This window comes from Piliocolobus tephrosceles, chromosome 10, assembly GCF_002776525.5.
Source record: "Piliocolobus tephrosceles isolate RC106 chromosome 10, ASM277652v3, whole genome shotgun sequence".
Taxonomy (NCBI): Eukaryota; Metazoa; Chordata; class Mammalia; order Primates; family Cercopithecidae; genus Piliocolobus; species Piliocolobus tephrosceles.
In genome coordinates, this window is record NC_045443.1 from 64964363 (window position 1) to 64975765 (window position 11403).

An 11403-nucleotide genomic window follows, 5' to 3' on the forward strand; every position below is an offset into this window, starting at 1 on the left:
TGCCTGTACTGTTTTAAAGTTGATTTTTAAAATAAGTAGTAAGAGTACACTTGAAGAATAAAAGTTTAGCATTGTAGCTACATAAACCAGCAACATAGTTGTTTATTATCATTATCAAATATTATATACTGTACATAATTGTACTGCTATACTTTTATAGGACTGGCGGCACAGTAGGTTTGTTTACAGCAACAGCATCTTAAACACGTGAATAATATGTTGTGTGACAACTTTCTAATGGCTACATCACTTAGGCAACAGGAATTTTTCAGTTCTATTAGAATTTATGAGAGTATCATCATATATGTTGTCCATTGTTGACCAAATACACAGAACAAGACTGTAGCTCCAAATGAAAAGAGTTAACAATGTATACCATAAAAAAATAATTTGATAGCCTGGCACGGTGGCTCAAGCCTGTAATCCCAGCACTTTGAGAGGCCGAGACGGGCGGATCACGAGGTCAGGAGTTCGAGACCATCCTGGCTAACACGGTGAAACCCCGTCTCTACTAAAAAATACAAAAAAGCTAGCCGGGCGAGGTGGCGGGCGCCTGTAGTCCCAGCTACTTGGGAGGCTGAGGCAGGAGAATGGCGTAAACCTGGGAGGCGGAGCTTGCAGTGATCCCGCCACTGCACTCCAGCCGGGGCGACAGAGTGAGACTCCGTCTCCAAAAAAAAAAAAAAAAAAAAAATTATTTGATTCTAATATTCTAGTCATATTTTTTTCTGTTTTGCCTAAAGCTTTCAATCTCATGCTTGACCTCATCTCTTACATTTCATCCTGTCCCTCCTCTTCCTTGTAAAAATGTCTATGGAGTTTCTCCTATCTCCTCCGTTCTCATTCTTGCTGTCTCACCACATTCATTTTCTTGTACTTATATTTACTTTTAAGTTCAGGGGTACATGTGCAGCCTTGTTATATAGGTAAACTCGTGTCACAGGGGTTTGTTTACAGATTTTTTTAGTCACCTGGGTATTAAGCCTAGTGCCCATTAGTTATTTTTCCTGCTCCTCTCCCTCCTCCTACCCCTCACCCTCTGTTAGGCCCCAGTGTCTGTCATTACCCTCCCTGTATCCATGTGTTTTCATCATTTAGCTCCCAATTATAAGGGAGAACATGCAGTATTTGGTTTGCTGTTCTTGCATTAATTTGCCAAGGATAATGGCCTCCAACTCCATTCATGTTCCTGCAAAGGACATGATCTCGTTCTTTTTTATAGTTGCATAGTCTTCAACGGTGTACATGTATCATGTTTTCTTTATCCAGCCTACCATTGCTGGGGATTTGGTTGATTCCGTATCTTTGCTATTGTGAATAGTGCTGCAACAAACATACATATGCCTGTGTCTTTATGATAGTATGATTTCTATTCCTTTGGGTATATACCTAGTAATGGGATTGCTGAGTCAAATCCCACACCTATTTTCTTGCTTTTCATCCTTTCTAGTACCTCCACTATGATTTATTTATCTTTTGCTGCTCTTCAAAAGCATTGATCTCTCTATTTCTTTGTCCCTGGACAAAGAAATTATTTTGTCCCTTCCAGGTCACAAGAAAGCTGTTTTTCTTCTTTTTCCAATAAGCAAACCTCTTTTTTCCTGCCCAATTCGCAAAATCCCTTGTAATCTCTTTTTTCATATCTGTTATTATCTGCCTACCAATAATTTATTATTTCTTGGCTAGTTTGTATTATTCGTGCTAGTTGGAAATGCTGATCAATGGCCAGTCACCTGCACACGTGCTAAATACAAATATTTGCTTACAGGTCTTTAGAGTTTCTGTATTTCAAAACCTTCATTAGAGAACAGTGCTGTGTGAACAATGGATATGTCCGATATCACTTATGAGAGATAAATAACAAGCACAATGTATTGTCTAAAATGATACTTAAAGCAGCTCTTCTTCAATCAAAGAAATTTTGGAATGTAAAAGTGTTAAACATTTTCCAGGACTATTTAAGAACAATTGCTTAAATTATTCAATCACCAAAAATGATTTCTCTTGTCTTCGCTTAGCAAATTAAAGACGAACGTGGGTTTGGGCCTTAGGTTGCCCACTGACTGTTTATACTATTGAAATGAGCCAGCACATTGCCACCCCAGATTTTAACTTAAGTAAGAGTGCAAATGTGCATAAACGTATGATTTAATTAAAAGCAATTTCCCAAGGCCCTTGGGTGGCCTAGATTCCTCTGTGGAATGGCAATATGGGTAGACAGGATCTATTTCTACTGCCATGGGCCTCTGTTTTTCATTCACTCGAAGCAGAGGGGTGGATTTGTTACAATAAGATAAAGAAAAAATAATTAACTTACGTTTGGACTTTTTGTGACTCCGATAAAGTTTAGTCTGAAACATCAGACTCAAATCACTCTTGGGGCGACAGTAAGATTTTCCCCCGCAGTCGTAATGCATCAAAACTTGCCCATTATATGGCATGTGCTTTTGGGAGTACCTACCCCTCATGTCTAAAATGGAAGAAATCTGGTAATAATTGGGTTTGGGGGAAAAAAAGGAGAAATTTGTTAGTAGTCAATAAATGTGGATTCTAAACCTAATGACTTCTCTACCCCTGCTACTGTCTCTGGGCATGTCTCTTAGATATTTTTATTTCACTGTTTCCATCTATGAAGTAAGCTTGTCCTGAGTAACAGGCTAGTGGGGAGAGCCAGAGAGTGGCCTGACCATATCAACATGAGGGGCTTCAATGAACAGCTCATTTAGTGAAATGAAATGTTACTGATGGTAATAACAAGATTGACGTGGTCATGGTGGTGATCTAGTCAAATCTTTACCTAATGCTGAAAGCAACAACTGCATAGACTGTGGCGCCAAACGACTTGCCTTGGCACTTGATTTGCTGTGTGACCTTGGGCAAGTTAGTTAACCTCTCTGTGCTTCAGTTTCCTAATCTCTAAAAAAGGACTAAAAGACCTACCACACAAGATGATTGTGAGAACTTTATTTGTCCACATGGATAAAGCTCTTAGAACACTAACTGACATAATAAATGCATTCTCTAAGTATTGGCTATTATTTTGAGGGTGCTCAGGCAGCCAAGATGGAAGGATACTATTACTTACTGAAAGGGTCCCTTAGCCTGAGACTCTTCTGCATTCTTTCCACCCAACCCAGGTCTAGGAAGCCCCAGAGATAGTTTAGGGTCATAGGGTTTCCCTGGTGAGCAGGGCTATCCTGAACCAGACACTTCTAAACTTTCCCTGTAACAGACCTACATCTGAAGGGAGAATGAAAGTCTGCATCCCTGGACTTGGCCCATGGAGTCTTGGAGTTACAGGAGCCAAATAAGCAGGGTTGGCTCATCTCCCCAAGGTGTATGGGACCCCAGTGCCCAGGACTGCCAGTAAACCAGGGCAATGGGTCATTCTGGATCCTGTCGGTGAGCTTGAGTGTCTCTCTCCTTCATCTCTTTACAGTACCTCTTTAAAAGGAAGATAACAAAGGAAAGAGAGGTCTTTAGATTTTTGCATTTTCTTTTAATGACATGCATGCTTTAGCTTAAATTTAAACATTGGCATCCAACATCAGCAAGCAGCCAATGCATCAATTCTCTCCATAGATGAGACATCAGTTATTAAAGTGGGCTCCAGAACACACTATTTACTCCTCATTTATAATACCTCATTTTCTTCCTGAGTGATTGATAAATTCTGTCTACACACCACTGGGAAAGGATGTGTGGAGGGAATCCTTCTGGATTCCAGATTTCCTGACCCGTTATCTCTTAATTATATCTCACTTTAGCTGATCATTTTAATAAGCTTTATTACAAAATGCCTTGATAAGCAGGTTTAAGAATTGTGTATGCTTCTCAAACCCAAAGGTAGCAAGAAAACCATCTGGCCCTTCTGGCCTTTCTCTACTTCAAAACGTAGTCTCCTCTCTTGGGCTCTAGGGGAAGCATCTAAATAAACAGTATCTGCCTCTGCCTTGCTCTGGGACCACCCTCAGGTGCTCCTAAAAATGATCTCCAAACTGCTCTCTTCACTCCAACGTCTCTAACACTGCGCAGCCAAAATGACGCATCTTCCCTACTTAGCACTTTCCTCAGGCCAACTCACTGCTCAGAAATCTCCAGTGGCCTCTTGTGTCCATCTACCTCACGTGTGAACCTCTCTCTGGCTTTTCCTTGTAGTCCTTGTAGTCAAGCAATTCTCATCCTGGGTTCACCTCACTGTGCTCCTCGACACCGTATTTTCCAGTCCTCAGTTCCTATTCTCTATGTAAGGACCACCTGACCTTCTGCAGTGCTTATTCCCACGTCTCTGCCTTCATTTCTGTTGTTCCTTTAGTGTGGAGTGACTTTCTTATGCTTAAGAGAAGCCTGCTCATTTTCTGAGGCCCAAATCAATTCCACTTTCTCCAGGAATTCTTCTCGGACTCCTCCAACAAACCCAGATTCTCCTATCCTTCAGGAGATCCCATTATCTACATTACGTGGTACTTAGATATATGTTGTCCTTGGTACCATCAAGATCTGGCAGAACAAACAGGAAACACAATCAGAATTTAATTTAAAGACCAAGTACTAAAGTACGGATAGGGTGAAGGGTAATTGACAAGAGAAAATGAAGCGCCCTGGAGCTAGCAGCACCAAGAAATCCTTACTACCTCTAGGCTCGAAGGGGCAACGGACTGGATGGTTTTCAAAAGGCCAAGGGAATGGCTACAGCTGGAGGAGAGGGCCTCCTGATAGGAACTCAGGTTTTCTGTCAAGGGGCATAGCCAATCTTTGGCAAACCATCATGGAGGGAACCAGGGAGATAAATAGCCTGTCCTCACTGGCTTCTGTCTCCCACCAGTCAAATCCTACTGGAAGTCAGTGGGCAAGGGAGCTCAGTGATACTGTTTAAAAAGCCTCCTGTGGCACAGAGCAGGGTAGAAAAGAGTAGATAGTGAATCTGATGAGAAAAAGGAAAATATGCAGCACATGCTGTTTACTGTGCTGTTGAAATGTTTCCTGAGGTGTGGCTTTCCTCCTGAGCTAGACTGAAAGCTCCCTGAGAATACAGACCATAGCCTGCATTTGGTTTTTATCTTTCACCATGCTGAGTTCAATGTGACTTTGAAAGGGTGTAAAAATACATAGACATTGAGGATTTTTTTTAAGAGTCAGTTGTAATCTCTCACCTTGGGTTTGCTACCTCTCTCTCTCTCTCTCTCTTTTTTTTGAGACAGTCTCACTCTTGTCACCCAGGCTGGAGTGCAGTGGCGCTATCTTGGCTCACTGCAACTTCCACCTCCCGGGTTCAAGCGATTCTCCTGCCTCAGCCTCCTGAGTAGCTGGGATTACAGGCACCCGTCATCACGCCCAGCTAATTTTTGCATTTTTAGTAAAGATGGGGTTTCACCATGTTGACCAGGCAGGTCTTGAACTCCTAACCTCAGGTGATCTGCTTGCCTCAACCTCCCAAAGTGCTGGGATTATAGGCATGTGGGTTTGCTATCTCTCTTTCTTTCTGTTTTTTTTTTTTTTTTTTTTTCTTTTTTGAGACAGTGTCTCGCTCTGTCTCCCAGGCTGGAGTTCAATGGAACAATAACAGTTCACTGGGGCCTTGAACCCCTGGGCTCAAGTGATCCTCCCACCTCAGCCTTCCAAGTAGCCAGGACTACAGGCGCATGTCACCACACTTGCCTAATTTTTGTATGTTGTTTGTTTTGTAGAGACAGAGTCTCCCTATGTTTTCCAGGCTGATCTCGAACTCCTGGGCTCAAGCGATTCTCCCGCCCCAGCCTCCCAAAGTGCTAGGATTACAGGTGGAAGACACCACACCTGGTCTGATGTCTCTTCAAAAATTTAAATCTCAATTTCCCAAATCACTCAAAATAAAATGCAAATTTGTTCATGTGACCTGGTACCTGGCTATGTCTCTGGCCTCATCTCTATGACTTTCCCTCTTGCTGACTTCACTGCTCCAGCCACTTGCCCTCTTTCCCATGCCCCAAACATGTGACTACCTCAGGGCCTTTGCATCTGCTGGTTCTTTGCATCTTCTGGGCCCTCTGCCCAGAGATTCCCATAAGCTTCTCACTTCTTTCAAATCTGCTGAGATGTCACCTCATCAGAAAGGCCTTCACAGTAAATAAGTCTAAGTAAAATAGTGCCCTCTCCAGCATCTCTCTATCTTCTTACATCCCTTCATCTTCACCTAGTACTTTTATCCCCATCTGATGTGTGATATGGTCACTGTTTGTTCATTGCTATTCTCCTTGCGCTAGAATAGAAGATCCTCAGAGCAAGGACTTGATCAGTTTTGTTCTAAATACCTAGATTAGTGCCTGACACGTAACATAATAGGAGCTTGATAATCAATACATATAGAACTAATGCATTAAGCCATCAGTCAAGTTGGGTCCATTTTCACTGTGTATGAGCAGAGTTAACAGTTTGAATGTTGTAGGTGATTGCTCTTAGCACATCCTTAGCGAAAATAAGTTCAGTTCCATTCAGTAAGGTTTTATTGAATCTGTGCTAAGGCAGATCAGCAGCAGTGTCCAGTGTGGCTCTCACAGTGCTCATGGCACATACTTTGCCTCTCACTCACCACTTCTTAGCTAGGGGATGGCATCACTTTTGGTTAGAGTGGCACCAAAGACCCCATGACCTGGAACACCACAGAACTTTTTCCCTTTAATCTTCTCTGGTTTGCAAAACTATACCATGGCTTCTCTCATAACAGACTTCCTAGTAGGGAAATTCGGAGTTTCTGTTACCCCTTTTACATGTTCATTCCTCACGAGGTGCAAGGTCCAGCATGATCCCCAGGACCCAGGAATCAGCCTGTTCTTTGCTGGTTGCTCCCCGTGCAGCCCCATAGGTATCTCCTGGAGGCTGACTCCCCTGGCACCTACTTTATAAGCTGTGTCAACTGCACGGCCACTAGCCTGAGAAGACTGGTCTGGAAGTCAGCTGCTGGGATCCTACCTAGTCATGGCACTCCTGTCCCCTTGAAGCTCCTGGATACACTGGACATCAGTCCTCTGGCATTTGTCCTGATGGATCAAAGGAAGAGCTTGAGCAGAGGTCCCACTGAGCTTTGTCTATGAGCGTTTTATTAAAGCACTCCAATCTTCAGGATATAGCTTTCTCTTTTCCCTGTTTACTGGTTTTAAACATTAACTCTGTCCTTAGGATGCAGAAAAATCAGATGTATTGTTCCCAAGAAATTGCTGAATTAACTCTGCAGCCTTTCCAAATACCTAGATTGCCTTAGGAAGCAAATATATCCCCCAACCTAGAATGGAGGAAACTGGCTCTGCAAGTGCCCTAACATATAACCAACCTGCCCAGACACTTCATATCACCAACTTTCCAGTGCTACAGAAATCTCTTCTTGATTTCCACACCAGCAGTGGCTGCAGACTCACCCTCCAGAGGCAAAAGCAGATACCTTGTGGCCATATGGTTATGACAGCCATGCCTCCTACTTCTGAAAAGTTTACATTAGTAGACTTTAGGCCATAAGGTCTTCATGTTCTTTTCTACGTAGTTCTGGACCTTGGTGGTGGGAGACATAGAAGGTACCACCAGTTAGTGGTGTTCTCTTTTTCGTTTGTTTTTTTTTTCAGATGGACTCTTGCTCTGGCTGGAGTGCAGTGGCACAATCTCGGCTCACTGCAGCCTCCGCCTCCCAGGTCCAAGCAATACTCCTGCCTCAGCCTCCCAGTAGCAGGGATTACAGGTGCCTGCCACCACGTCCGGCTAACTTTTTTGAATTTTTAGTAGCGACGGGGTTTCACTATATTGGCCAGGCTGGTCTCGAACTCCTGACCTCAAATGATCCACCCGCCTCGGCCTCCCAAAGTGCTGAGATTACAAGCATGAGCCACTGCACCTGGTCTGGTATTCTCTTAAAGGGTGTTAGATCCACCTTCACCAAAATGAATCAGTTCCTTAATAATCTATCTAGCTGCTCCAAAAGCCCCTGCACTTTGTTTTCACATATCCATATCAGATAAAATTTAGAATATTTCTTTATTTTTATTTTTTTTGTGGAGACAGGGTCTCGCTATGTTGTCCAGGCCAGTCTCAAGTTCCTGGTCCTCCCTCCTCAGCCTCTCAAAGCACTGGGATTATAGATGTGAGCCATCATGCCTGGCCAAGTTTAGGATAATTCTTAACCTGACTCGATCTATCCATAAACCTAACCCTAGGAGGATAGCAGTACCACCCCTCTGCCTGGCACCCCAAGCTTCCTCTATTCTGAATTGCTTACCCTTCCCCCAGGGCACATCATGCTTTCTTACACCTTGATGCCTCTGAACACCCTATTTCTTCTGCCTGGAATGTCCTAACCTGTCTTGTCTGACTTGCAAATTCTCACGCATCTTTAAAACCTCCACTGAAGCACAGCCTCTGCCAGACGTCACTTAAGTGGAGCTCATCCCTCCCTCCTGTGTGCTATCTCTGTGCCTCCCATATGCCTTCTTTACCACTCTTTTAACTTCATTAAATGTCTGGTCTCCCGTACTGAACTGTGAACTTCCGAGTAGCAGTGACCAGGGATTACTGAACTGTGTAGCCCCATGTCTTAGTTTGTTAGGGCTACTATACGAAAATACTATAACCTGGTAACTATAATGAACAGAAATTTATTTCTCACAGTTCTGGAGGCTGGAAAGTTCAAGAGCATGGTGCTGGCAGATTTAGTGTCTGGTGAGGACCTGTTTCCTGGTTCATAAATGGTGCCTGCTTTCTGTGTCCTCACATGGTAGAAAAGGCTACTAACTCTCTGCAGTCACTTTTATAAGGGCACCAATCCCAGTCATGAGGGCAGAGCCCTCATGATCTAACCACCTCCTAATACCATCACATTGTGGGTTAGGATTTCAAAGTATAAATTTGGGGCATACACAAACATTCAGACCATAACATTCCACCAACAGTGCCAAAAATATGTCAAGTTCTTATTGCTTATTGCTTAATTGAATAAAACAATTAGTTCCTGGCCAGGTGTGGTGGCTCACGCCTATAATCCTAGCACTTTGGAAGGCCGAGGCAGGGGGATCACTTGAGGTCAGGAGTTCGAGACCAGCCTGGCCAACCTGGTGAAACCCCGTCTCTACAAAAAATACAAAAATTAGCTGGGCGTGGTGGTGGGCACCTGTAGTCCTAGCTACTCGGGAGGCTAAGGCAGGAGAACTACCTGAACTGTGAGTTAGAGATTGCAGTGAGCTGAGACTGCACCACTGCACTCCAGCCTGGGCGACACAGTGAAACTGTCTCAAAAAAACAAAAACAAAACAAAAAAAGAATGAGTTCCTAATAGATTGCCAGACTGAAGTGTAGTCTACTGCATTTGATGATTCATCATGTCTCCTAGGCCTAGCACATACTAAATTCTTTGTAAATGTATCTGGGATGAGGGGATTAAATGAGTAAATGTGTTTTGAAACCAGCAATGTTTACGTTCATTTCCAATTTTCCTTGTGATCAGTACTTTGCCCAGTGAAAAACCAACTTTCTTCCTCAAGGCTGTATTCTGAGTTCTCCTGTTTCTTTCTCTCTACTCCTGCTAGATCCTGCCTACCTCCTTGTTATCTGAATCTGGATTTTATATACATGTGGAACAGATAGAGTTTTTACAATGGGTAAAAACCAAAGAGCAGGCCGGGCGCGGTGGCTCAAGCCTGTAATCCCAGCACTTTGGGAGGCGGAGACGGGCGGATCACGAGGTCAGGAGATCGAAACCATCCTGGCTAACACAGTGAAACCCCGTCTCTACTAAAAAATACAAAAAACTAGCCGGACGAGGTGGCGGGCGCCTGTAGTCCCAGCTACTCGGGAGGCTGAGGCAGTAGAATGGCGTGAACCCGGGAGGCGGAGTTTGCAGTGAGCTGAGATCCGGCCACTGCACTCCAGTCTGGGCGACAGAGCGAGACTCTGCCTCAAAAAAAAAAAAAAAAAAAAAAAAAAAAAAAAAAACCAAAGAGCAGTCTCTTGCTAACTGAATGAAGCTTTTAAAGAGGTTCCTATTTAAAATGAAATCCGCTCTAGTGGAGTTATGAAGATTAAACATGGTAATATTTGTGAAAGTGTTTTATAAAGAGATAAAAATATGTGTAATTATATGAGATAACTGATAATGATGCATTATAATAATAAAATTTGAGGGAAACAACTCCCCAAATTTACCCACTTTACTCTCCCCAAAGCCCCAGGAGTGTGTTTGTACAGCTTTTCCATTTAACATTCACTCAGGGAGATGTCCATATTTAATAGAATAAGGAAAATCTAAGCAATGGTTAATAGTCATTTACAGGTCAGTAAAATTTAATATAATTTTCAAAGATGTACCATTTATAACCAAAATAGCCATGGGGTAGGTTAACTGCAGTATTTCCTTATGTTAAGCCACAAAAAAATATATAAAGTTGAAATTATATTTGTCATGATATAAAATAATAAACTACAAAAAGTTCCCTAATGTGTTTTCTTTTCCTAAAGTTAATGATTGCATTCCTTTGTCAAAAAAAAAAAAAAAAGAAAACAAAAAAAAAAAAGGATCAGCGCTCCTTTTCCTCATGTTAAATGAGTAAATTAATATTACTAATTTGGAAATTGTAAACTATGGCTTCCAGTAACTAGCATTTATTTTATTCATGAGAAAACAGTGGCATATTTAGCTTCTACTGAAGTACTGTACGAATAACTTAAGCAAAAAGGGCTGTCGGATTATACTAAAATTGATTTTTTTGCTTCTTTTTTTTATTTGAACATCAGTTGTATACTCATTTTAAAAAGGAAAATGGTATGAAAATAAGTGTTTTGAAAGGAGAAGAAAAGAGGTGTCAGCTTTATTGAAAGTGTAAGGAAAGTAGTGTGACAGAAATCAGTGAAATCAGACTGGGAGTCAGAAAACCAGTTGTAGTGTCATCTCTGCTACTGAGTAGCCCTTGCCTTTTAGTCGATTCTAAACATTAAATATGCTTCCGCATGTAGATTTAAATGTGATAGTCGCTAGTGACAAGCATAGGGGGATATTTCTTGCTAGGGTCAGTTCAGGTCATGATTCATCTAAAGGCATATTATTGGATTATTTTACTGCGGTCTACTTTATTAGGAGAAGGCCCCAAAGGGTTTTGTTTTGTTTTGTTTTTTTGGAGGGACGTGATACTAGGCAAAATTCTTTTTGTCACAGTTTCCCTCTCCCAGTGTCCCTAACTTGGAGGCCTCTTTAGGAATCCCAGAGACTCTGAGAGGTCACACTGTACCTTGAAATACAGTTTTTGGCGTTTGTATAAAGCTGCGGGTGCGCTCTGTGGGAGGTTGCTATGACAATTTGCAAACAGTAGAGGCGATGAAACTCCGCAGGAGGTGGCTCCCTTCCGACTGGAGTCTGCACTAGTTCGGGCCTGCACAGTAGGTCCAGCCAGGGGC